Source organism: Protopterus annectens, chromosome 7.part0 (genome assembly GCF_019279795.1).
Source record: "Protopterus annectens isolate FY-2018-M chromosome 7.part0, PAN1.0, whole genome shotgun sequence".
Taxonomy (NCBI): domain Eukaryota; kingdom Metazoa; phylum Chordata; order Ceratodontiformes; family Protopteridae; genus Protopterus; species Protopterus annectens.
Window position 1 is genome coordinate 982169991 of NC_056739.1, and position 23625 is coordinate 982193615.

Genomic DNA, 23625 nt, shown 5'->3' on the forward strand with positions numbered 1-23625 from the left:
TTGTCCATGTGGGTGTGAATGACCTGAGAAGCACCTCCCTGGACTACATGAAAAGAGAGATGGTGGAGCTCTCAGATTATGTGGCTCAGACAGGTATGACCCTAACCCTGAGCAGTATCCTACCGTCACCCAGAATAATACCTCAGTACAAACAGAAAATGACTGACTCCAACAATTGGCTAAGTTTCTGGTTTCATTCTAAGGGGATCCAGTATCTGTCTCTTGGGACGACATGACTGACAGACCTCAATGCTTTGCCATAGATGGCCTGCATCTGTCACCACTGGGTTTCTGGGAACGGGCTAAGGCTCTTGACACCTATATAGTGCCTTTTTAGGTGGTGTTCCAAAGACCAAATTACCACTGTAACAACTATACATAAGTGCAATCTGAGGGTCATGATGCTCAATGATAGAAGTCTAAATCTCAAGATGCACTTGCTCGAAGAACTCCTCAAAATGGAGAACATCGACATTTGTGCTGTAACATGGCTTAAAGCGGCAGAAGGCACCCCTACGCTACCAGGCTATAACTCATTCCACACCTTTCGGCCTCTGAAACATGGACTGTAGCTCCAAAGGCGCTGGTGTCTCCATATTCGTAAAGGATATGCACACCTCCAGACTAGTAGCCCATCATAACGCATCTGAGATACTTCAGGTACAACTAACATTGGCTAAGATGGCGACCCAGGTCATGGCCTGCTATGGGTCCCCAACCATGTCCCTAGACTCTCACTCCACGTTCCTATGCACCCTGGAATCTATTAAGGTCCAACCCCTCCATCAACTGAGAGAACTACTCAAGCACCAATGCACTGGCCTAACGCTTCCTGGAATTCATCATTTCCAATGCCCTGGACCAGCTCATTCTGACCCCCACTAGAGGAAGCAACATCCTTGACCTGGTTATTACTAACATGGGTGACTGTTGCCCTACACCAGTAGTCAATCCCTCCCTGGTCAGATCTGACCATAAACTAATCACCATGGAAAACCACATCTCACCCACAGCCCCCGCAAAAGTAACCACCTTGAAAAACTTCTCCAAAGCTGACTTTGGGCTCCTAGAAACAGAGGTGGCTAACTTCACGGCACCCATGACAATGGAAAATAGCCGCATGACTGCCGAATCAAACACCAATGCACTGTACGAACATGTGCATAAATGCATGGAACAAGCCATACCCAACAGAACCAGGACACTCTCCTCCAAAAAAATGAAGCCAATCTGGTGGTCCCCTGCTATTAATAAAATCTACAACAGAAGGAAGAAACTGTTGCAAAAACAAAAAAAGGTGAAGTCCCAAGACTGGAAAAACTCCTTTATTAGCCTCAACAAAAAGTTGAGATACCTCATCAAATCCTCAAAAATAGCTAAGAAGGCAATATTGCGGCAGACACTAAAAGCAATCACAAAGCCTTCTATAGTTATATCAAGAACCTCCACGACAATACCAAGATTTGCTCTGAGCTACTGCACAATGGTACCTCCTACACTGAGCCAACAGATATTGCCAACATACTGGCTAACAGATTCAGTGCCAACTTTACCCCTCCCCCCCAAAGGACCAATCACAATACCGGCAGAATGCCAGGCACCCAGCATTATTGTAGCACAGGTTAAAGCTGCATTGTCTAAGGTCAAGAATACAGCTTCCATGGGACCCAATAATATCCCTGGCTGTGTTCTACATGAACTAAAAAGCCAACTGGCATCACATCTGTGTGCCCTGTTCAGTCACAGCCTCACCTCAGGCTTTGTCCCTACCAAATGACACACTGCTACAGTCATCCCTCTCCATAAAGGAGGAGCAACTACAGACCCTGGGAATTATTGCCCCATTAGCCTGACGAGTCTGATATGTAAAGCTATGGAGCGCATCATTATGGACCTGATTAACAAAGATATAGGAAATCTCCGAACTCTACACCCCACGCAATTTGACTTTTTGAAAGGGAGATCATGCCTGCTTAACCTGGTTGACTTCTATGAGTCAGTCACCAGGGCTGTGGATGAAAGTAAGGCAGTGTATACAGCCTACCTTGATCTGGTCAAGGCCTTTGATATCATTCCTCACTTGGGAATTATTGATAAACTCACCAAACTAGGCATCAACCCCTATATCACTAGGTGGGTTACAAACTGGCTCACAGATAGAACACACAGTGTGAAAGTAGTAGACTCCAAGTCAGACTGCTGACCAGTCACAAGTGGAGTCCCACAGGGATCGGTCCTGGGTCCTCTCCTGTTTGGCATCTACTTCTCAGAAGTCCAGGCCAACACAATGGGACTCTGGTTGACCAAGTTCGCAGACAATTGCAAGGTGGGAGCCACTATTAACTCCCCAAGTGATTCAGACATCCTACAGAAAGGCCTCACTGAGACCAATGACTGGTGTCGAAACCATGGCCTTAAGCTTAATGCCAAAAAATCTGTCGTCATCCTCTTTGTTACAAACTCAGTTCCCACTAATTACAACATCGATGGGAGCCCACTGAACACTGAAGGTGTTATAAGAAATCTGGGGACTCAGGTTGACAAAAACCTCTCCTTCAACCACCGCACTGCCACTGTGGTCAGAAAGTCCTTCTATGTGGCACATCTCGTTACCAAGGGTTTTGCATCCAGGAAGAAAGATGTCACCATCTCTCACTACTCTTCCCTCATTAGACCAATCATTGAGTATAATGCCCCATTTGGCATGTACCTCACTAGACACCTGCAACAGCTGGAGAGGCCACAGAAGTACCTCACAAACAGGATCCTAGGCATTAAACACATGTCCAAAATGGAGAGACTCAAAAGACTCCAGCTATTCTTTGTCTCATATTGCCTTACTAAGAGGTGATCTTTGCTTGACTTACAAAATGTCTATTCTTTGTCATTGATAGAGTGTTTGATTACGGTAGGGGTGGAGATTTGAACTTATATCTTGAAAACTGGTGTTTGAGTGGCAACTAAGAACTAATGCCACTGTTTATCCTGGCATAAATGACAATATCTCTTTAGCTCCAGTGTTAAAATTAAGGGCACTGGAGATCTAAAAATATTATATTTAAGGCCTGTTTATTCTGGTTCCTTGGTTCCCTAAATACATATAGTACAATGTAGTTATTATGTAGTGTTTAAATAAGAAAGAAGTCATGGTGTAGTGGTTAACTGTTCTGACTAAAGTGAACAGGGTCCTGGGTTTAAGACCTGCAAGGGCTAACCAGTGTGTATTTTTATCTAACATTTTTATTCAACAATTTTAAATTAGCTATTTTTAACTAAGTTATACAACATAGTCATATTATTTTATTAGCACTAGCACTTTATTATAATTTGCTATAAGTGAATTAATATACATTTATATGTATACTTTAAGGTGATTTCTACTGAACACAGCACTTTACTCATGTTGATGTATTGTCTTTTTAAATAAGTATTCATTCATTGCCCTATTACACTGATCATGTGACTGTGTTAAGAAGTTTATTTAAGCTTGCATTTGAATTTTAACAGTTCCTCTGATGAAGCCCTGGGAGCTACAAGGTGAAAGCGCTTAGTCTTTTTCTGCAATAAAGTTTGTCAAGTGTTACTGTTCCGTACAGGTTTGGTGGCATTTTTTATTTTTATTTCACCAGTTTTGAGTTTCCGCTCTTTTGGGTGTTTTTTCTGTTATTTTTTCATAGTTTTCTTCACCCCATACCTACTACAGCTGTTTTTTGTCTATTTTCCACCATGGAAGGACTACTTAAGAAGGTGGAAGAATTGTTACATTTAGTTAAACAGCAAAACATTGTTGCTGCTGGTAATTCGGACAATTCCATTATATCTGACACTCAAATGGAATTGCTTACTTTGCATACTACGCCTGGATGCTCGGGGACATCAAATAGTGGATCTGAGGTGACTAACTGGTCCCATAATGGATTTATTGTCAATGCAAAAGATGCTGATGTTCCTTCTTTTTCACTTGCCTTATTAACACCACAAATGGATTTGTCTAACTTCCCTGAACAGGGGGAAAGACATGGTACTGTCCGCAATCAGTTGTGGAACTTTGAGAAGGTACTTACCAGGTTTAAGGCACTTCAAGCTGACAATTTGTTTTTAAAACATTCCTTAGAACTGAAGCAGGTTCCTAAGAGTTTGACACTTTGGAAGTTCCCAATGGAACTGAACCAGGCTCTGTTTTGCATGGTGAACTGTTGGGAGTTGTTTTCGATCGCACTGGTCTGGAATTGGTACGTATCATTATTAAAGAAAATGAGCGCAAATTGTTGAGCTTAGAAAAGCAATTAACTGATATGAACAATAACATTATGAAGGACTTGTTATTTGAGGCAAACAACTGTGTACATCTATTCTTAATGATTCTGATAAATTAGTGAAACAGAACATTGCTAGAAAACTAAAAAAGTTACAAAGGGATACACAGGAATATGCTAATAAAACAGTATACCCTTTACCTACCTACAGAAACAAAGGTTTCAGTAAAAACAGTAACAATGTTAGTAATTATAATGACAGTGGTGAGCAACTTTCTGATGACACAGGTCATAATGATAGGAATGTTAACAACAGGGAAAGTAATTTTTTAGCATCACCAGAACTGCCCAGATGGTCGCAGAGGTTAATCAGCAGGGACCAGGGGAATCAGAGGAACTGGGGACGACGACAATGGAGAAATTGCTCCTATCAAGTGAACCGATAAGCTGTGATGGTTCATTTTTTTATTATTTTTCATCAAACCAAGACTTTGAACCAAATTAACTTATTGATGAGCTAAGATGTAATGTCATACTAAAGATGATTTTTCTGTTTACAATTTTTCTCAAATTTCTATAAATGACAACCATATGTCTGTTCTTAGCAAATGTTTCTCTTTTCTACCTAGTTTTTCATTGGATATTGCCAAGGTTCTTACTAACCTAAAGCTTTTTACTAGGCAGCTGAATTTAAGAATGTTTTTTCATGATAAAGATGAACTTTTTAATGACAAGAAAATACTGAAAAGAAAAAGCACTTTTTTACCACCAATGAATACCTTTGTTGCACTGTTTGATACTAAATGTGAGAAAGGGATATGTGATATTTTTCACAATGTTACAAAGGGTAGTGATAATTTAACATGTAACAAAAAGGATGCATTCAAGCAATTGTGTAATGACCACCACGTTAGAGCTATGAAACCCGACAAGGGCAGGGGGGGGGGGTTGTTCTGATGGACCACAACGACTATGTATTTAAAATATATGAGTTACTGAATGATAATTCTACCTATGAAAGAGTTTTGAAGAATGAATTGTGTAGAGCATATGCTAAAATTGATTGGATGTTATATGATTTTTTAACTCAAGGAGTATTGGATTCAGTTGAATACAAATATTTGGTTGTTGAGTCCCCTATGACATCCTATATCTGTGGGATTCCAAAAATCCACAAGGATTTACAAGACCCACCATTTAGACCAACTGTGGCAGCAACAGGCTCTAAAACTGAACCTATGGCTGCATACATTGATTTTTGGTGCAAACCATTATTAAGCAGCTATGTTCATGTACTAAAAGATTCATGGCACTGTCTACAGATTTTGAGGGACATTGTAATTCCAGATGATTTTTTATCTGACACTATTGACGTAATGAACTTATTTACAGTTATCCCACAAAATGAAGGTTTGAAATTATTTCAGGAAACCTTAATGGTGGAGAACGATTTAGACAATGCTAAAAGACAATTATTAGTGGAACTAATGAAGTTAGTGTTGAACAATAATTTTGTAGGTTTTGAAGGAGAACTTTTTCATCAAATATCAGGGGTAGCCATGGGGGCCAAATGTGCACCTATCTATGCCAATTTGGTGCTAGCCCAATGGGAATGGGAGTGTGCGTTTCCATCAATTTATTATAGCAAAATTATAACATGGCTAAGATTTTTGGATGATATACTGATTTTTTTGGAAAGGTACCCAGGAAGAACTAGCATCTTTTATCACTTATTTTAACTCTATTACTTCATTTTTAAGGTTTACATACAAGGTAGCTGTAGAGAGTATAGATTACCTTGATATAAGACTGGTACGGGACAGCTTTAACAAGAAGCTACAATCAATGATTTTTAGGAAGGAAACATATTGTAATTCCTTTCTCCACTACAACAGTTGCCATCATATGCAGCAAAATAAAAGCATAGTGAAAGGACAAATGGTAATGAATTTCAGGATTAACAAGCAATGACACTGATTTTGAGAATGAGATACACACGTTAATTGGCATGTTTACAGACAGAGGATACCTGTTTAAAATGTTGATTAAAACTAGAAATTATGTTATGTAGAACAGGAACAACAGATTTATTCCAATATTAAACACAGAATCAGGTGTTAATAATAATAACAACAACAACAACAAATGTTTTGTCAACTGACAGTCTGTTGGTTCTCCCATACAATAAGGATGCCTTGACAATTACATCCATAGTTCATAACACTTGGAAGACAATTTTTGATCAAGATACTATGAACATACTAGTATTGTTTCCTAGAATTACCTATAGTAGGGGTCCCAACATTAAAAACTTACTGGAGAAGCAACAAACAAAAACAAGAAGTTATGTACTCACCATAACGTTCGATGTATGTAGTCCATCCTGCCTGACATTCTTCCCATGGGTTCGGAGCAGAATATCGGCTCTGACTGAGCCAAACTTTTCTAGCTCGAAGTCTTCTATTGGCTGGGCTAAGCAGGTATCCCATGGTGCACTGCTCCATATCCCCAGATCTAGTTTGCTGTGAATACTCATTCATACCCCATGCATACACAACATCCAGGTAAAAAAGAATAAGCTAAAGGTGAAGGGAACTCTGTAAATAGAAACCTAACCTCTGGATCCTCCAAGAAGGGGGAAGGTGGGAGGGTAAGTAAGAATGTGAGTCAAGATGGACTACATACATCGAACGTTATGGTGAGTACATAACTTCTTGATGTCATGTAGTACAATCTCGCCTACATTCTTACCCTTGGGACAGTGTCCCTAGCACCTACATCCTGGGTGGCTCATAGGAAAATATTCCTGAGTACTGTGGAACCAAAGGACGACCTGACCCTAGATACCATGTCCAATTTGTAATGAGAAACAAATGTGTGAGGAGAAGCCCAAGTAGCTACAGCACATATATCATCCATGAACAATCTGGCTTGATAGGCTGTAGATGTAGAAACAGCCCGAGTAGAGTGAGCCTTGACCGGAAACGGCAGGTCTTTTCCTCCTGCGGAGTAGGTGAAAGAGATGCAACTAGATATCCATCTAGATAGGGTGATTTTGGAGACAGGTGACCCAATTTTGTTTTCCGAAAAGGAGACAAATAGTTGATCAGACTTTCGGATATCTTTTGTTCGGTGCAGACAGAAACGTAACTGTCTGTGTACATCCAACTGATGAAATTTAAATTCTGCCTTGTTTGAAAAATAAGAAAAGAATACAGGCAACGCAATAGATTGATTAAGATTGGATACGGAAGCCACTTTAGGAAGGAAAGAAGGGTTTGGTCTAAGAGAAACCCTGTCCTTATGGAAGATCAAGTATGGAGGTTTGATAGAAAGGGCTTGAATTTCTGAAACTCGCCTGGCTGAAGTGATTGCTATTAAAAAGGCTGTTTTCCAGGTCAAGAATTGCAAATCACAGGTAGCTGCAGGCTCGAAAGGTGGTGAAGTGAGGGCTTGTAGAACAAAACTGAGATCCCAGGGCATGATATGTTTGGAAACCGGAGGGCGGAGTAATAGAGTACCATTCAGGAAAGCCTTACAGAGTCTGTGAGCCATGAGACTAGGCTCATTCGCAACATGAAAATTAGATATCGCTGACAACTGAACTTTTATGGTAGCCAATGTGGAACCCTGATGGAAAAGCATAGACAAAAACTCCAAGACTGAAGCAATCGGGGCTGTGTAAGGATCAATTCCTTGGGTATGCGCCCAAATAGAAAACCTCTTTAATTTGCTAGAATAAATCATCCTAGTAGAGGGCTTATGAGAGGAAGATAAAATGTGAACTACTTCCGGTGAAAACTGGTGAAGCCTAACTAACGAAGGAAGTGGAGTAGCCAGGCTGTCAACCGGAGGGTCATCAGAGAGGGGTGGAACTGTCCCGACATGTGTGTCAGTAAATCTGGTTGTGGGTCCAGAATCCAAGGAGTGTCCACAATGTAGAGTTGGAGAAAGGGGAACCAGACTTGACAAGGCCAGTGTGGAGCAATCAGAATCATTCTGCTTCCCAAGGACTGTGCTTTCTGAATCACTTTTGACAGCAAGGGAAACGGAGGGAAAGCATAAAGCAGACCGGAGGGCCAATCGTGAACTAGAGCGTCCCTGGGTGACTCCCCCTGTGGGGGGATCAGTGTGAAGTAGCTGTTGCATTTGGCATTGAGGGGGCTGGCAAAAAGGTTGCAGCAAGGCTGACCCCATCTGCTGAAGATTTGTTCTGCAACTAGAGGATTCAGGGACCATTCATAAGGCATCAGAATAGCTCTGCTTAGCCTGTCCGCTATCGCGTTGGACTTCCCCGGAATGTGCATTGCCACAAGAAACCTTTGGGAAGATACTGCCCACTGCCACACTCGCATGGCCTCTCTGCACAGGGGATAAGATCTGGTTCCCCCTTGCTTGTTTAGATACCACACTACTGACATGTTGTCCGAGTGTATTGCAATCGTCCCTAGAGGTAGAAAGCTCTGAAGTGCCTGCAACGCAAGTAGCACCGCTCTCATCTCTAGGACGTTGATATGCAGAAGTATCTCGTGATCTTGCCAAGTGCCTTGGACTGTCCTGCCAAGATAATGCCCCCCCCCCCAATCTGGGAGGCGTCCGTGGTCACTGTGGCAACTGGGATGGGTGTAATGAAGGGTTTTCCCCTGTCAAAACTGTTGGTGCAAAGCCACCAACTGAGATCCTCTTTCCATCTGTTAGTGAGCAAAATGGGGTGAGAAAGTGGGAATTTTTGGAGAGACCATTGAACAAAGAGGAGCCATTGAAGAAGTCTCATGTGCAATCTCGCTAGAGGGACCAACATAATTGTTGCTGCCATGGTCCCCAGGAGTTGAAGAACCCATCTTGCCTTTGCTTTCCTCAGGGGCATCAGGTTGTGTATCTGTTGCTGTAAGACTCTGATCCTTTCCTGCGGTAAAAATGCTTGCATGTGAACGGTGTCTAATTTTGCGCCTATAAAGGTGACATGCTGTGAGGGCAACAAGGCAGATTTTTCCCAATTTAGTGTTATGCCCAACTGTTGACATAGAGCGATGGTAGCATCCCTTGTTTGGACTAGTAGATGCCTGGTGGGGGCGGTAAGGAGCCAGTCGTCCACATACGGAAACACTTGGAATCCTTGACGTCTCAAGTGAGCAGTCACCAGCGCCATACATTTGGTGAACACCCTGGGGGCTGTGGTGAGACCAAAGGGCAGGGCTCGAAACTGGAAATGACTGGCTCCCAGCCGGAAGCGTAGGTGACTCCTGGATGCCCTGTCCATTTTGACATGGTAGTAAGCATCCTTGAGGTCGATGGAGCACATCCATACCTCCTCTCCCAAGAGTGGAGAATCAATTGTGGTGTGACCATATGGAACTTGGACTTCTGTACATAGTTGTTCAGTCGGCTGAGATCTAATATGGGTCTCAGGTCCCCTGTTCTTTTCGGCACCAAAAAGAATCTTGAATAAGTCCCTAATCCGACTTGGTCTGAGGGGACACGCTGGATGGCTCCTTTTCCTAGCAGCTTTGAAACCTCTGAGGCTGCTTGATCCCTTTGACTGGGTGGAACGTCCGGGATTTTTCTGACTGAAGGGGGGTCTGACGTAAACGGGATGACATAACCTCCGGAAATTATTCGTAATACCCATCAGTCCTGGGTGATGCTTTTCCAGGCTTCCGGATATAACGAAATCCGACCCCCGACTGGCCCCGGGTAAGCACAGCTGGGCACTCCCTCAGGAATGAGAGTAGGGGAGCCGCGAAAGGAATCGTGGTCTCCTGAATTGCGGGGGGGCCCCTCTGCCTCTAGGGTGGCATCTCCCTGAATAACCTCCCCCTCCTTTGCCTCTGGAGGGGGACTCACCTTGTGCGGCAGGAAAAAACCTCTGTGATTTTTTTGAACCACATCTTCCCACACCGCTAGGCCTTGGGGTAAGGCCTAGACGGAAGGGAAAAATGGACCCCTAAGGCAGACAGGGTCTTTCCCTCTTGTTTGCACCTGGTGAGAGTGTCTTTCACTTTGGTTCCAAACAAAGAAGAACCATCAAAGGGGGAATTAGTGAAAGAAGACTTGAAGGCCTCCGCGTAGTAACAAAGGCACAACCAGGCTTGCCTTCTAAGGGTGACTTCTGAGCTTGCTGCCCTACTCGCTCTATCAGCTGCATATGAGATGAGCCACATGGAGGAGTTGACTATAGAATTGAGGGTAGACACCCGGGTGTTAACCGTCTGGGCCACCACCTCAGGAACATTACCCGCAAGAGTATCTCCTAACTCCTTGAGGAGATCTCTCTGGAGCCGAGTGAAATGAGACAGATAGTTCAGCGACCATAAGGTAAAGGTTGCTGATGAAAGGGTATGCTTCCCGTACCGGTCCATGGTCCTAGACTCCTTGTTAGGAGGATGGACGGAGGAAGTAGTCTCTCCTTCTGAGTGGCCGCCGCCACCACCATGGCAGCCACAAGGACTCCTTTGGACAGAAACTCCTTACCCGGGGGAGCAGAAAGAAACTTGTTGGGATGCCTGGGTACTTGCTCCACAGAATCAGGGTTTTCCCACACCTTTCGACAAATTAAATCTAGCAGCTCGTCGAAGGGTGGGGACACCCATGGAGGTGGAGGGCTGAGCACCAAAGGCCTTAAGGAAGACTGACTCCTCCTCAGAAGGGGCATTGGACGGCCAGTCACCTCTTTGTTTCAGTATCTCCAGGATGTCGGAGAAGGAAACATGACTTGGGGTACCCCTCTGATTCCTCGTGGTCAGTATCAGAGGTGAGAGACTCATCCTGGGAGCCTATGTGCTTTCTCTTGCACGTTTTCTTTCTAGGGGGCTCCTCAGGCACGAACTCTGAAGGGCCCTCAGAAACTTGGGGACCACTCGTGGGGGTATCCCTAGGCCTTGGTGCTCCGCTGTTTACAGATAGGAGGTGATCAGAGGCTCTCAACGGAGTGGTGGGGGACAGAATGACTGACCCGCATGATGTAGCTGACAATCTGGCCAGCGCAGGCTGCATGGCCTCAAAGGCAGGCCCCCCGAGTCCGAGGAACGGCCAGCCTCCGAGACCAAGACAGGAGTTGGGGTCCCTTGAGCCGAGGCACCGAGCGGAAGACTCAGAACCGAAATATGTCCCGAGATGTCCCCCTCGGGCCCGACTGAAGAATCTCGAGTCCCGAACCCCGTGGAGGGAGCCGACGGGGTCGGAGGTGACATCGGTACTGATAGGCCCGGGGGGGGGGCATTGGAACTGACCCTAGGAACATCACACGGCGCGGAACACTCTGGCTCCAAAGACAGAGATGCGCTCGGAGGAGGAATGATCGAAGAAGGGGTCAGGATGGGCTCCGGAGCCGACTGGGCTGGAGCCGAAAACAAATTTGCAAAAACCGGTGACTGGAGGAGCCTCTGCACCACCCTATCAACATCCACATCAGAAAGGGTCCTGGAAGATTTGGAGGACATGGAGGGAGATCGAGATCTCCTCTCAGTTGAAACTGGTCTAAGACTGGGCAATCGGCTCCGAAGAGGTTCCAATACAACTGGAGCAGACGGCAGTTGCATCAACACTGACACTTCCTGCGGCCCCGAAGACAGTGGAGCCGAGGAGGTCGAAGCAAGTTTTGTGACTTTCTCCGGTGGCTCCAAAGAAACTGAAGGAGCCAGAGATCTCTTTTTAGATTTTGAGGACTTAGGTTTAGCACTGGGAGAAGAATCCATGGCCTCTTCGAAAGAGGGTTTCAAGAGTCCCTTTAAAATCAGCTTATTCTTTCTTTCTTGGAGCACTCTGGGACTAAAAGCATGGCAGAAGCTGCAGGACTCCTGCAGATGGATGGCTCCCAGGCAATAAAGACAAATTGTTCATCTGTGATGGGTATTTTGTAACCACATTTAGTGCACTTTTTAAAACCCGAAGGTTTATGCTCTTTGGAATCCTTGGACATTTTCCAACAAGCAATCACAAAAAAAACCAACACAGCACTAGTCACTGTCTGACAAGAAAGGACCCAGACACACAACACTACAAAAGGCGGGAACAAGTTAGTAAACTGCACAGCACACACACAAACCCCAGAAGGAACACGCACTGAAGCAAAAAAGGCCAAAAACCTCTAACTAAAATGGTTTTCTGACCACAAATCACAAGGGGAAACCGACACTAAAACCTCTAACTTAAACGGTTTAGCGCGAACAACACAGGGCAAGAGGACTAGGTCCTCTAACTGAAATGGGCCTAGCCCGAAAGAACAGTTAGTGGGGTACCACAAACCACAAACACACTACCTAAACCAAAACAACACTAAATAGACACTAGCTATGAAAACAGCTTTTTGTTTGTAAGAAATTTTCTCAATAACAAGAAAAAAAAGGTACTTAGCCACAGCCAACAGCGAGACCACGTCTGAGCTACACAAGCGGCAAACGAGATCTGGGGATATGCAGCAGTGCACCATGGGATACCTGCTTAGCCCAGCCAATGGAAGACTTCAAGCTAGAAAAGTTTGGCCGAGTCGGAGCCGATATTCGGCTCCGAACCCACGGGTAAGAATGTAGGCGAGACTGGACTACATAACATCAAGAGGTTTAGTCTCCAAAATGTCAAAATGTAATGCTTGTAAGGCCTGTAAATTTATTAATACAGATCCATATGTTGCTGTTGATGGTTATTATCATACCCTTCCATGTCCTGGAAAATGCAACTGCAACACGAAGATGGTGATCTACTTAGCTACCTGTATGTCCTGTCCAGTTTTCTAAGTGGGTAAAACCACTAGGAAACTTAAGGAAAGGATATTACAACATAATAGAGACATCAAGAAAGAGAAAAAAGAGAATGCATTATATGTGCATTCTAAGAGCTGTAATAATTTCAAAAAAATTCTGTTCTTTGTCATTGACAGAGTGTTTGATTATGGTAGGGGTGGAGATTTGAACTTATATCTTGAGAAGATGGAGTTTGAGTGGAAACTAAGAACTAATGCCACTGTTTATCTTGGCATAAATGACAATATCTCTTTATCTCCGGTGTTAATATTAAGGGCACTGGAGATCTGACAATTTTATATTTAAGGTCTGTTTATTCTGGATCCCTAAATACATATAGTACAATGTAGTTATTATGTAGTGTTTAAGTAAATAAGAAAGAAGTCATGGTGTAGTGGTTAACTGTTGTGACTAATGTATACAGAGTCCTGGGTTTAAGACCTGCAAGGGCTAACCAGTGTGTATTTTTATTTAACATTTTTATCTAACATTTTTATTCAACAATTTTAAATTAGTATTTTTAACTAAGTTATATAACATATTCATATTATTTTATTAGCACTAGCACTTTATAATAATTTGCTATAAGTGAATTAATATACATTTATATGTATATTTTAAGGTGATGTCTATTGAACACAGCACTTTACTCATGCTGATGTACTGTCTTTTTAAATAAGTATTCATTCATTTCCCTATTACACTGATCATGTGACTGTATTAAGAAGTTTATTTAAGCTTGCATTTGAATTTTAACAGTTACTCTGATGAAGCCCTGGGAGCTACCGGGTGAAAGAGCTTAGTCTTTTTCTTTTTTATACAACCTGCATTCAGGTACACACTTTCTTGCTGAATTTCCTTTCTGTCCACACTGGTTACATTGTACCTTGTCACAATCATTAATTACATGAGAAAAGTCTCCTCAAAAGAAATATTTAGGCTGACCAGCACATCTTAATGTCCCTCTCTGACTAGCCACAAAAATAATCCTTGGGAAGTGTTTTGCTGTGTTCTTTTTCATATTTCAAAACGGCTTCCAAACTACACCCTTCATTCCATAAGTTTCTTGCATTTCTATGTTCCACATTATTATCAAGTTTCATACAGACTCCACATGCATTTTTAATATCGTCTTCTTCCAGTTCATCAGTTCTAAACTGCAAAATAACATTTTTTTAGCATTTAAGTTAATATCAGAAAACAAATAATTGTTCCACATATAAATGTCCTTTTTTTGTTACACTATTCCAAAAATTTCATCATCAGTTTCAAATATTAAGTCACAAAATGTCTCTGTCCCAGTATGTATAAAAGACAAAATTTCTTGAACTTTAAAACCCAGAACAGTTACCAAACTGACCCGTACATAATATCTCTTTATTACACTGTCATTCTTTGTTCTTATTCTCACAGTTGATCTTCTCTTCTTTTTAAAAACAGTTTTACTTACAGTTTGTTGCTGCTTTCATTTTTTGCCTGATGTCACCTACTGCATATGCTTTAATTATTGTATTCTCTGCTACCACATTATCTTGTTCCTTTTCGACAGTACCACCTTCAGCACTTCTGTAAAAGTTATCTTGCCACTTACCCCATAAATCAGCAGTAGTGTCACCTGGAGCATTGGGTCTATATTATATTTTTGAAAGTTTCAAACATCAAACACCATACGGTTGATACCATATGAGCGATGTTTGAAATTTCGAAAATATAATTAGAAAAAAAAAAAAAAAACTATACTTACCTAAATGCTGTAGGCAGGGGGGCTGCACCCCCCGCTACTTAAATATTCCTACTCCAAGATCACACTGCATTGAAGTAAAGGGAAAATATTCCCTATGGTGATTTCCATGTTATGCGCGTGGTGTTTCGACCAATCGGGTTCGCTCAATACACGTTCACCGTTTACAATTTTCGATCACGTGATAGGAACCCGGATCATCCTGCTAGATTTTTAACAGATCATCATCTGCAATCCTTCCTGACACCAGTTCTGCTATCTGTACCACTTCAACAGACTCACTCACTTCATTTTCCACGCAGACAGTTAAAATCTGCTCATTTCTAACTACCACCACACAGGAATCTTTCTTTAAATTCTGCAGCTCCATATCTCAAAATTTTTTTCACCAAATTCTCACTTTCCATCTCAAAATTTTCCATAGCTTTCCTCTCCTTCTCCATGCTTCTGCTACCCTTAGGCCCCTTCCTTGTACCATCTAGCGGCTCCACGGAGTAGGGGTCCTTTATTCATACAAAGAAAACATCACTTACAAAATGTTTATTTATTTATTTAACATCTGTTTACTGAGAAAGTCCAACTGGGACAGAGCCCATTTTCAGTGGAGGCCTGGGGAGAAAGCCTGGGGAGAAATGCTCTGGACTGTGGGATGAAACCACAGCATCTGGAGGAAACCCACATGAATGCAGGGAGGACATCTAGATTCCACACAGAAGGCACTCCAGCTAAGAACTGAAGCGGCAAACCTCTTGCTGTGAGGCTAAACACTGCACCATTGTGCTGCCCACATACATATTACATATTTACAAAATATTTACATATTTACAAAATTACAATTCTCCATTCCCCCTCCATTTTCTACTTATTATACATTGATGCTTTATGTCAAGTTTTTTATCCTTATTGGACTTGCACTCTTTTTTTCCTTAACAACCACCTGATTTTACTCAATATCACTGCCAAAATACATTTCCATTGAAGACAATTTCCTTTTTTATCTATTTAACATATTCTTTACTGCTTTTCCTATAATATCCATATTTACTCATCCATATTTACCTTACCCACTTTTCATATCTTCAAAGAAATTTTCTTTACATAACTTTTCCCACAATTTCACTACTCTTACATTTTAAAAACACACATTCAGTAGTTTCCTTTTCCTCACAATATAGACATATTCTTTCACTTTTCTTTTTATATGGCAGGTTTCCTTTCACTGAGGACTGTATTCATTACCAGTCTCCACAAAAAAAATCTTTGTTTCTTATTTTGTTTTTTTTAATTCTACCTTCTACTAGCTTTTCCCATGGTTTGACAAAGTAATATTGTAGCTTTACATTCTTATACCATATTTTATTTCCCTTTTGATTTCATACATTTTTATTTTCCACATTAATATTTTTCCTGATAACATTTAATTTCATTTATACCCTCTTTTTCTCTTTTACTCCTTTTTACCATTGCCCAAAATTTGTCATACTTGTATTTAAACCTTTTTTACAACTAATATTTAATCTTTTTCATTTACCCACTTTAAAACTTTATATACATTTAGTGAAGCAAGATATACCCTCTGGGTTAATTAACCTTATACCTCCTTTTTCATTTACATACAACATTCCTCTTTTTACTAGTTTCAGTCTGGAACCCTATATAAATGAAAACAATATTTGCCATAATTCCTTTTCAAATACCTTAGACAACATAAATGCAGTTGCTAAATGTGCTATTTTTCCATTAAAACTGAGTTTTTTCAAAATAACTTTTTTCCTAAATGATAATCTATATGTTGTCCAGAAAAAAAACAAGTTTCTTTTAACTTGTCTATTATTTTTTTCCACTGAATTCTACTTACATTCTTGTTCCCAAATTTTGTACTAAGACAGAGATTTCATTCTTTGTAAAATGTACTCCCCCTATCTTAACTATATCTCCTAATGCTTTACTTTTCCTCTTTGATAGTTCTTTTATCCACTTCTTGTTTTTAGCAACTGGTATAATATCATCTGCATAAGTTAACAAAACTGGAATTTTTAACCCCTCAGTAGTTACATACCCTGCTTCATGTGTTTTATAATTTACTTCACATACAATCACATTCATAATTAAAGCAAACAGTATGCAACTCATTGGACATCCCTGTCTTACATCTCTCCTCATATGTGCCTCTTTAATTAGCCAACCATTTACTGAAATATTTACTTTATTGTTTCTATAAATAGGCATGAATAATATCCTGATTTTACCACTTAAATTGGATTATTTCACTATTTCCCATAACATGTCATGTCCTAGTGTATCAGTTGCCTTATTAATATCACCTAAGTTTAGATTCTTCTCTTCTGGTTATAATATTATCCACAATCTCATTACTATCATTAATAATTTTAGACACCCCTTCCCTTTTATGCTGTGTATACTTCCCTCCAAAACACTTTTCATCTTCATTTTAAATCTCATCTGTATTATTTTCATAAAAATCTTATAATCACTAGTGTTCAATACTATCGGTATCCAGTTTTTAACTATATTTTTCTCTTTCTTCCAAATAAATTTAATTACTCCACTACATAGTTCTTTATAAATGAAACTTTCATTTAACAATTCATTCAAAAATCTTTAAGAAATATTCTTTTTGCTATTCCATTAAACTGTTATACATTCCATATGTTATTCTATCTGGTCTTGTAGCTGATTCTATATTCACTTGCTCTAATACTTTATCTAGCTCATATAGCAAAAAATGAAGTTATGTACTCACCATAACGTTCCATGTGAGTTGTTCATCTTGCCTTCATTCTTTACTGATGGGTTCCGAGCCGATCTTCAGCTCCGACTCAGCCAACTGCAAAAGCTCAAGGTCTTCAACCAGCTTGAAGCCAACTCCCTATCCCATGTTGCACCCTGATCTTCCCTCAGATATTGATTGCTGCGTGATTACTTAGTAGTAGTATAAATATTCCACTCAGAGTTGGATAAGAGACAAAGCACCCTATATGGACCTCAAGTAGACTGGATGGGGGTTGGAGGGTGGGACGTAAGAATGAAGGCGAGATGAACAACTCACATGGAACGTTATGGTGAGTACATAACATCTTTATGTGAAGTTGTTCTATCTCGCCGTTCATTCTTTACTGATGGGTAGCGTCTTAAGCACCATCTTCTCGGGTGGCTCACAGGAGTATATTCCTCAGAACTGTAGAACCAAAGAAGGCCCTGTCCCTGGAGGCCTTGTCTACTTTGTAATGAGTGATAAAGGTATAAGGTGTTGATCAGGTAGCTGCTGTATAAACAGAGTCTAATGGTAACCTTGCAGAAAAGGCTAATGAGGTTGAAATAGCTCTAGTAGAGTGGGCCTTTACTTTTTGTTGCATGGGGGCATTTTATGAATTATAAATGAAGGAAATGCAATCAGATAGCCACCTTGACAAGGTTACTTTTGTCACTGAGGCACCCTTCTTTGACTCTGAAAAGGAAACAAATAGTTGATCTGTTGATCTGAACTGTTTTGTTCTGTCTAGATAAAATCGTAGTTGTCTATGAACATCAAGTTTGTGCAGCATGTGTTCCATCCTATTTGTGTATTGGGGAAAGAAAACTGGCAACTTAATAGATTGGTTAAGATTTGCCTCTGAACAAACTTTTGCTAAAAAGGATGTATTAGTTCTGAGCGAAACTCTGTCATTATGGAAAATCAGAAAAGGTTTGATGGTTAAGGTTTGCAGCTCAGAAATCCGCCGAGCAGAAGTAATGGCTATCAGAAAAATAGTCTTCCATGAAAGGAATTTCAAAGAACAGGATGAGGTTGGTTCGAAAGGGATTAGTATGATTCTGGACAGAATAAAATTTAGATTCCATGGCATGACTGGAGCTCTGACTGCTGGCCTCAAATGAATGGCACCTTTAAGAAAGGCTTTAGCAAGTTGGTGCAACATGACATTAGAGCCTTGGAAACCAAAATGAAAATTTGATATCGCTGTTAACTGAATTCTGATAGTAGCTGCAGCCGCTCCTTCCTTGAAAAGTTTACTTAGGAATTCCAATATAGATGGGATCGGAGCTAGGTAAGGATCAACATCATTCTGAGAGGCCCATAAAGAAAATCTCTTCTATTTTCTAAGATATAACTTTCTGGTAGATGATTTATGAGAGGATGTTATACCATGCTGAGCCTCAGTTGAGAGGATGTAAATCCTGGCTATTGTGGGATTTGGAACAGCCAAGCTGTCAGTTTGAGGGAATGAAGTGAAGGATGAAGAGCCCCCGATGAATGGGTCAACAGATCCGGAACTAGGTCCAGGATCCAGGGTTCTTCCAAAAGATGAGGCTGGGGGAAGGGAAACCAAATTTGCCGAGGCCAGTAAGGAGTTATTAGCATCATGGTCCTTCCCAGTAGTTTTGCTTTCTGTAATAACTTAGGAATCAGAGGGAAGGGGGGAAATGCATAAAGGAGTCCCGGGGCCAATAGTGCACCAGTGCATCCCTTGGGGCTTCCCCTGGCTGGGGAATTAGGGCAAAGTAGCTGCTGCATTTTGTGTTTGTTGGGGTTGCAAAAAGATTGCAGCAAGGCTTGCCTCACCTGCGGAAAATCCTTTCCGCTACTTGTTGCTTTAGGGACCACTTATGAGGCAGTAAGATTGCCCTGCTCAGCTTGTCTGCTATCACACTGGATTTCCTCGGGATGTGCATTGCTAACAGAAAGCGCTGGGAGGAGACTGCCCACTGCCATACTCTCATGGTTTCTCGACACAGGGGGTAAGATTTGGTTCCTCCTTGCTTGTTGATGTACCAGACCACTGGCATGTTGTCCGTCTGAATTGCAATTGTTCCCAGAGGTAGAGAGCCTTGAAAGGACTGCAACGCTAGAAGTACCGCTCTCATCTCCAGAACATTTATATGCAGATGAGCCTCGTGTTTCTTCCATGTGCCTTGGGCTGTTCTTCCCTGAAAATCCCCCCACCCAATCAAGGAAGCGTCCGTGGTCACCGTGGATATGGGAGTGGGTAGAACGAATGGACGTCCCTGAGATACATGTTGAGATGTCAGCCACCACTGAAGGTCCTTCTTGCATGCATTCGTTATGACAATTTGATTTGACATTGGAAGTTCCTGAAAGGACCATTGAGAGAATAGCAGCCATAGTAGAATTCGCATATGCATTATTGTGAGGGGAATGGCAATGCTTGCTGCTGCTGCCATCAATCCTAGCAATTGGAGTACCATTGAGACTGGGGCTTTTTTTCTCGGAAGCAGGTCTGAGACTTGTTCTGGTAAAAGATAAATTCTTTCTGGAGGCAGACTTAATGTCATAGAAACTGTGTTTAGTTTTGCTCCTATGAAGACGGTCTGTTGCAATGGCAATAAGCCAGATTTTTCTGAGTTGATGGTAATCTCCAATTGATTGCATAGGTGTAAGAGTGTGTCCCTCGCATGAATGAGTTGATGCTTGGTGGGCAGTGAGGAGCCAGTCATCTAGATATGGAAACACCTGGAATCCCAACCATCTCAGGTGAGCGGTGACTACTGCCATACATTTGGTGAACACTCTGGGGTCTGTAGTGAGACCAAAGGGCAGAGTGTAAAATTGATAATGGCTGGCTCCCAGCCAGAAGTGTAGATGATCCCTGGATGGTCTGTCCATCTTTATGTGGTAGTACGCATCCTGAAGATCTACAGAGCACATCCAATTGTCTTTCCCCAGAAAGGGAAGCATTGACTGAAGCATGACCATCCAGAATTTGTCTTTTTCACTGACTTGTTTAGTCTGCTTAGGTCCAGAATAGGTCTCCAGTCCCATTTTCTTTGGAACTAAAAAGAACCTTGAGTAAGTTACGGATTATCTTTGGTCTGCCGGGACTGGCTGGATGACTCTTTTGTCCAGCAACCTTTGAACCTCTAAGGCTGCTAGATCCCTGTGATTGGGTGGACATCTGGGATTTTCTTTACTAGAGGAGGTGGCAAAGGGAATAGAGTATCCTCTGGATAATTATGCTTTGTACCCAGCTGTATTTTGTTATTTTTAGCTAGGCGTCCCCGACTGCCTCCAGAGATGAACAGTCGGGCCTCCTCTCAGGAGCGCTGTTAGGGCTTGCCAAAGAACTGCTGTCTGTCACCCTGGTTCTGCGGATCCCCTCTGCCACGTGGATGGCGTCTTCCATTATTACTCCTTCCTCTGCCTCTAGAGGGGGTGTCACCACAAGTGTTTTGGAAAGATCCTTGAGACTTCTGGAACCATATCTTTCCATCTCCCCTCCCTTTGGGGCAAGGTCTGTTCGGGGTAGAAAAACGTACATCGTTGGCAGACAAGGTCTTTCCGTCCTTCTCACTCCTGGTAAGAGTTTCCTTAACCTTAGGTCCGAAAGAGGACAAACCATCAAAGGGGGTGTTAATGAAGGAAGACTTAAAGGGTTCCGCAAAGGAACATAAGCGCATTCAGGAACATCTCCTGAGAGCGATTCCTGTACCTGCTGCCCTGCTAGTACCATCAGCTGCATAAGGCAACAGACGCATGAACGTGTTCACTATCGAAGTAAGAGTGGAGAGTTGGGAAGTTACTTTTTCCAAAACTCCCACAGCTACTGAACCCTGTAAGGTATCTCCTACCTCATTCAGGAGATCCCTTTGCAATCTGGTAAAATGTGTGAGGTAGTTCAGCGATCGAAGGACAAAGGCCCCTAAACTGAACATATGCTTCCCGTATCTGTCTATAATCCTCGATTCTCTATTAGGAGGATGAACAAAAGAAGTCTCCGATAATTCCTTCTTGGTGGCTGCTGCCACCACCATAGCATCAACTGGTACTACTTTGGTAAGGTAAAGTCTGTCTTGTGGGCTGGTAATAAATTTGTTAGGTCTCCTATGGACAGGCTCTGTGGTGTCTGGGGACTCCCATGCCCTACAAGTGAGTAATTCCAGCAACTCATCGAAGGGTGGAGACACCCAAGAGGTGGAGGGTTGAGATCCAAAAGGCTTTAGGAGAACTGACTCATCATCAGAAGGGTTAAGGGATTTCCAGCCATCCCTCTGTTTAAGAACCTCTAAGATATATGCAAAGGAGATATCTTCTGAGGGTGACCATGGGGACCCTTTTGACTCATCTAGGTCAGTATCCGAAGTGACTGACTCCTGAGGGGAGTCCAAATGCTTCCTCTTGCAGAGTCTCTTCCTAGGCACTTCTTCAGTGGGGGCTTCTGGAGAGGTCTTGGCAGAACATAGCTCACCCAATGGAGCTTCCTGAGGCTCAGGATCTCTATGCTTCAAAGGAATGTGTGATGAAGAGGAAGACACCGGTGCTTTCAGGGAGGGAGCTGCTCGAACTAATGGAGTGGTTGTCGGGGTGGACAAAGCCCTCCTCATAGCTTCGAAGGCCCCTTGGTCCCAAAGAGAAGAATCCCTCAGATCCGAAGATCAGATGGAAATTGTCTCAGCCGGTACAGAGGGCTCTGAGCTAGAGGTCGGGGCCTAGCTCACCCGAGCCGAGGCTCCGAGAGGTAAAGTCAGCATCGACAAATCGGTCTGACTATCCTCCCCAGACCCGACTGATGAGTGTTGGCCCCGAGATTCCTCGGTCGGCACCAAGGGTATCCGGGCAGTCAGGGCCGACAAACCTATAGAAGGTGTCAGACCCGAAGGGTCCATGATCATCAGTTCTGTGCTCTCCAGTGCCAAAACGTCCATGCAAGTCAGAGGAGGAACAGAAGATATAGGAGGAACTAAGATCAGCTCAGAAGCCCCCTGGGTCGGTGCCAATAAAAATTTTTTCTAGCGCCGGTATCTGTAGGAGCTTCTTCACCACACAGTCCACATCCAGATCAGACAGTCTACGTGAGGCCTGTGAGGAATGTGACGAGGCCACAAATTGTAGTATAGGAGACTTTAAGGTTGGAGATACCGGCTCCAAGGTCGGGGACCAGCTTTGAACCATAGCAACAGTTGGTTCCGAAGGCTGTGGAACCGATGTCGATGTTTTACTGGAAGATGACTTTGATGTAGATGGAGATTTTGATGGTTCCGTCTTCTTTAAGTGTTTGTCTAGCTTATCCAAGGATTCCTGAAAAGATTATTTAAGCAGACCTTTATCCATCAACTTTGTCTTCCTCTCATGCAACACTCTTGAGCTGAAGGAGTGGCATACAGGGCAGCTTTCTTGCAGGTGAACCTCACCCAAGCAGTAAACACATTCAATATGTGCATCTGTTATGGACATCTTTTGCCCACATCTAGGGAACTTCTTAAAGCCAGACTTGGCTTTCTTTTTCTCCAGGTGTGACATCTTCCACAAGCAAGTCACACAACAGCCATTCAAGCCTTGTAATAAAAGGGCTTAAACTAATCAGAAAACACAGAAATTACTTATACGCCCTGTGTAAAAAGAGGGGCTGCAATTGCACTCTAATACACCACACTAACACTAGTAAGAAATAGAAACCTAATGGCCTAAAAATATGGCCACTACTTTACTAAATAGGAAGAAAATGTAAGTATACGCCCTGTAAAAAAGAAAGGGCCAAACACACACTATAATACAGAAGAACCTCTGTGCCCTATGAAAAACTACAGGCTAACACTATTAAACACACTAATTATGCTAGAATATCTATCTATATGCTCTATGAAAGAGCTAACACACACTTTAAACTAACAGAAAGAAGAATTAAAGGGCCTAAAAGAAAAACGCGGCCACTAATTCCTGTTAAATATTCTAACAATGCTAATTCAAGAGAGATAGGGAGAATAGAAGGCGTAACCACAAAAAATGGCCTTAAAGACTAAATATCTAATCCAAATGTAACTATAAGCACAAGCCTACACACAATAACTACTATTAATGCAAATTTAATAAATTTTTATCAAAAACTAAAGCTATAATATTGAAGAAGAAAACTTA

General features: G+C 42.1%; 1 protein-coding gene across 3 annotated transcripts in view; it reads right to left on the reverse strand.

The window, feature by feature from the left end:
• The window catches only part of NPTN (neuroplastin), a 2340387-nt gene that overhangs the window by 1125893 nt on the left and 1190869 nt on the right, over positions 1-23625 (reverse strand). The gene's annotated exons all lie outside the window — the stretch shown is intronic.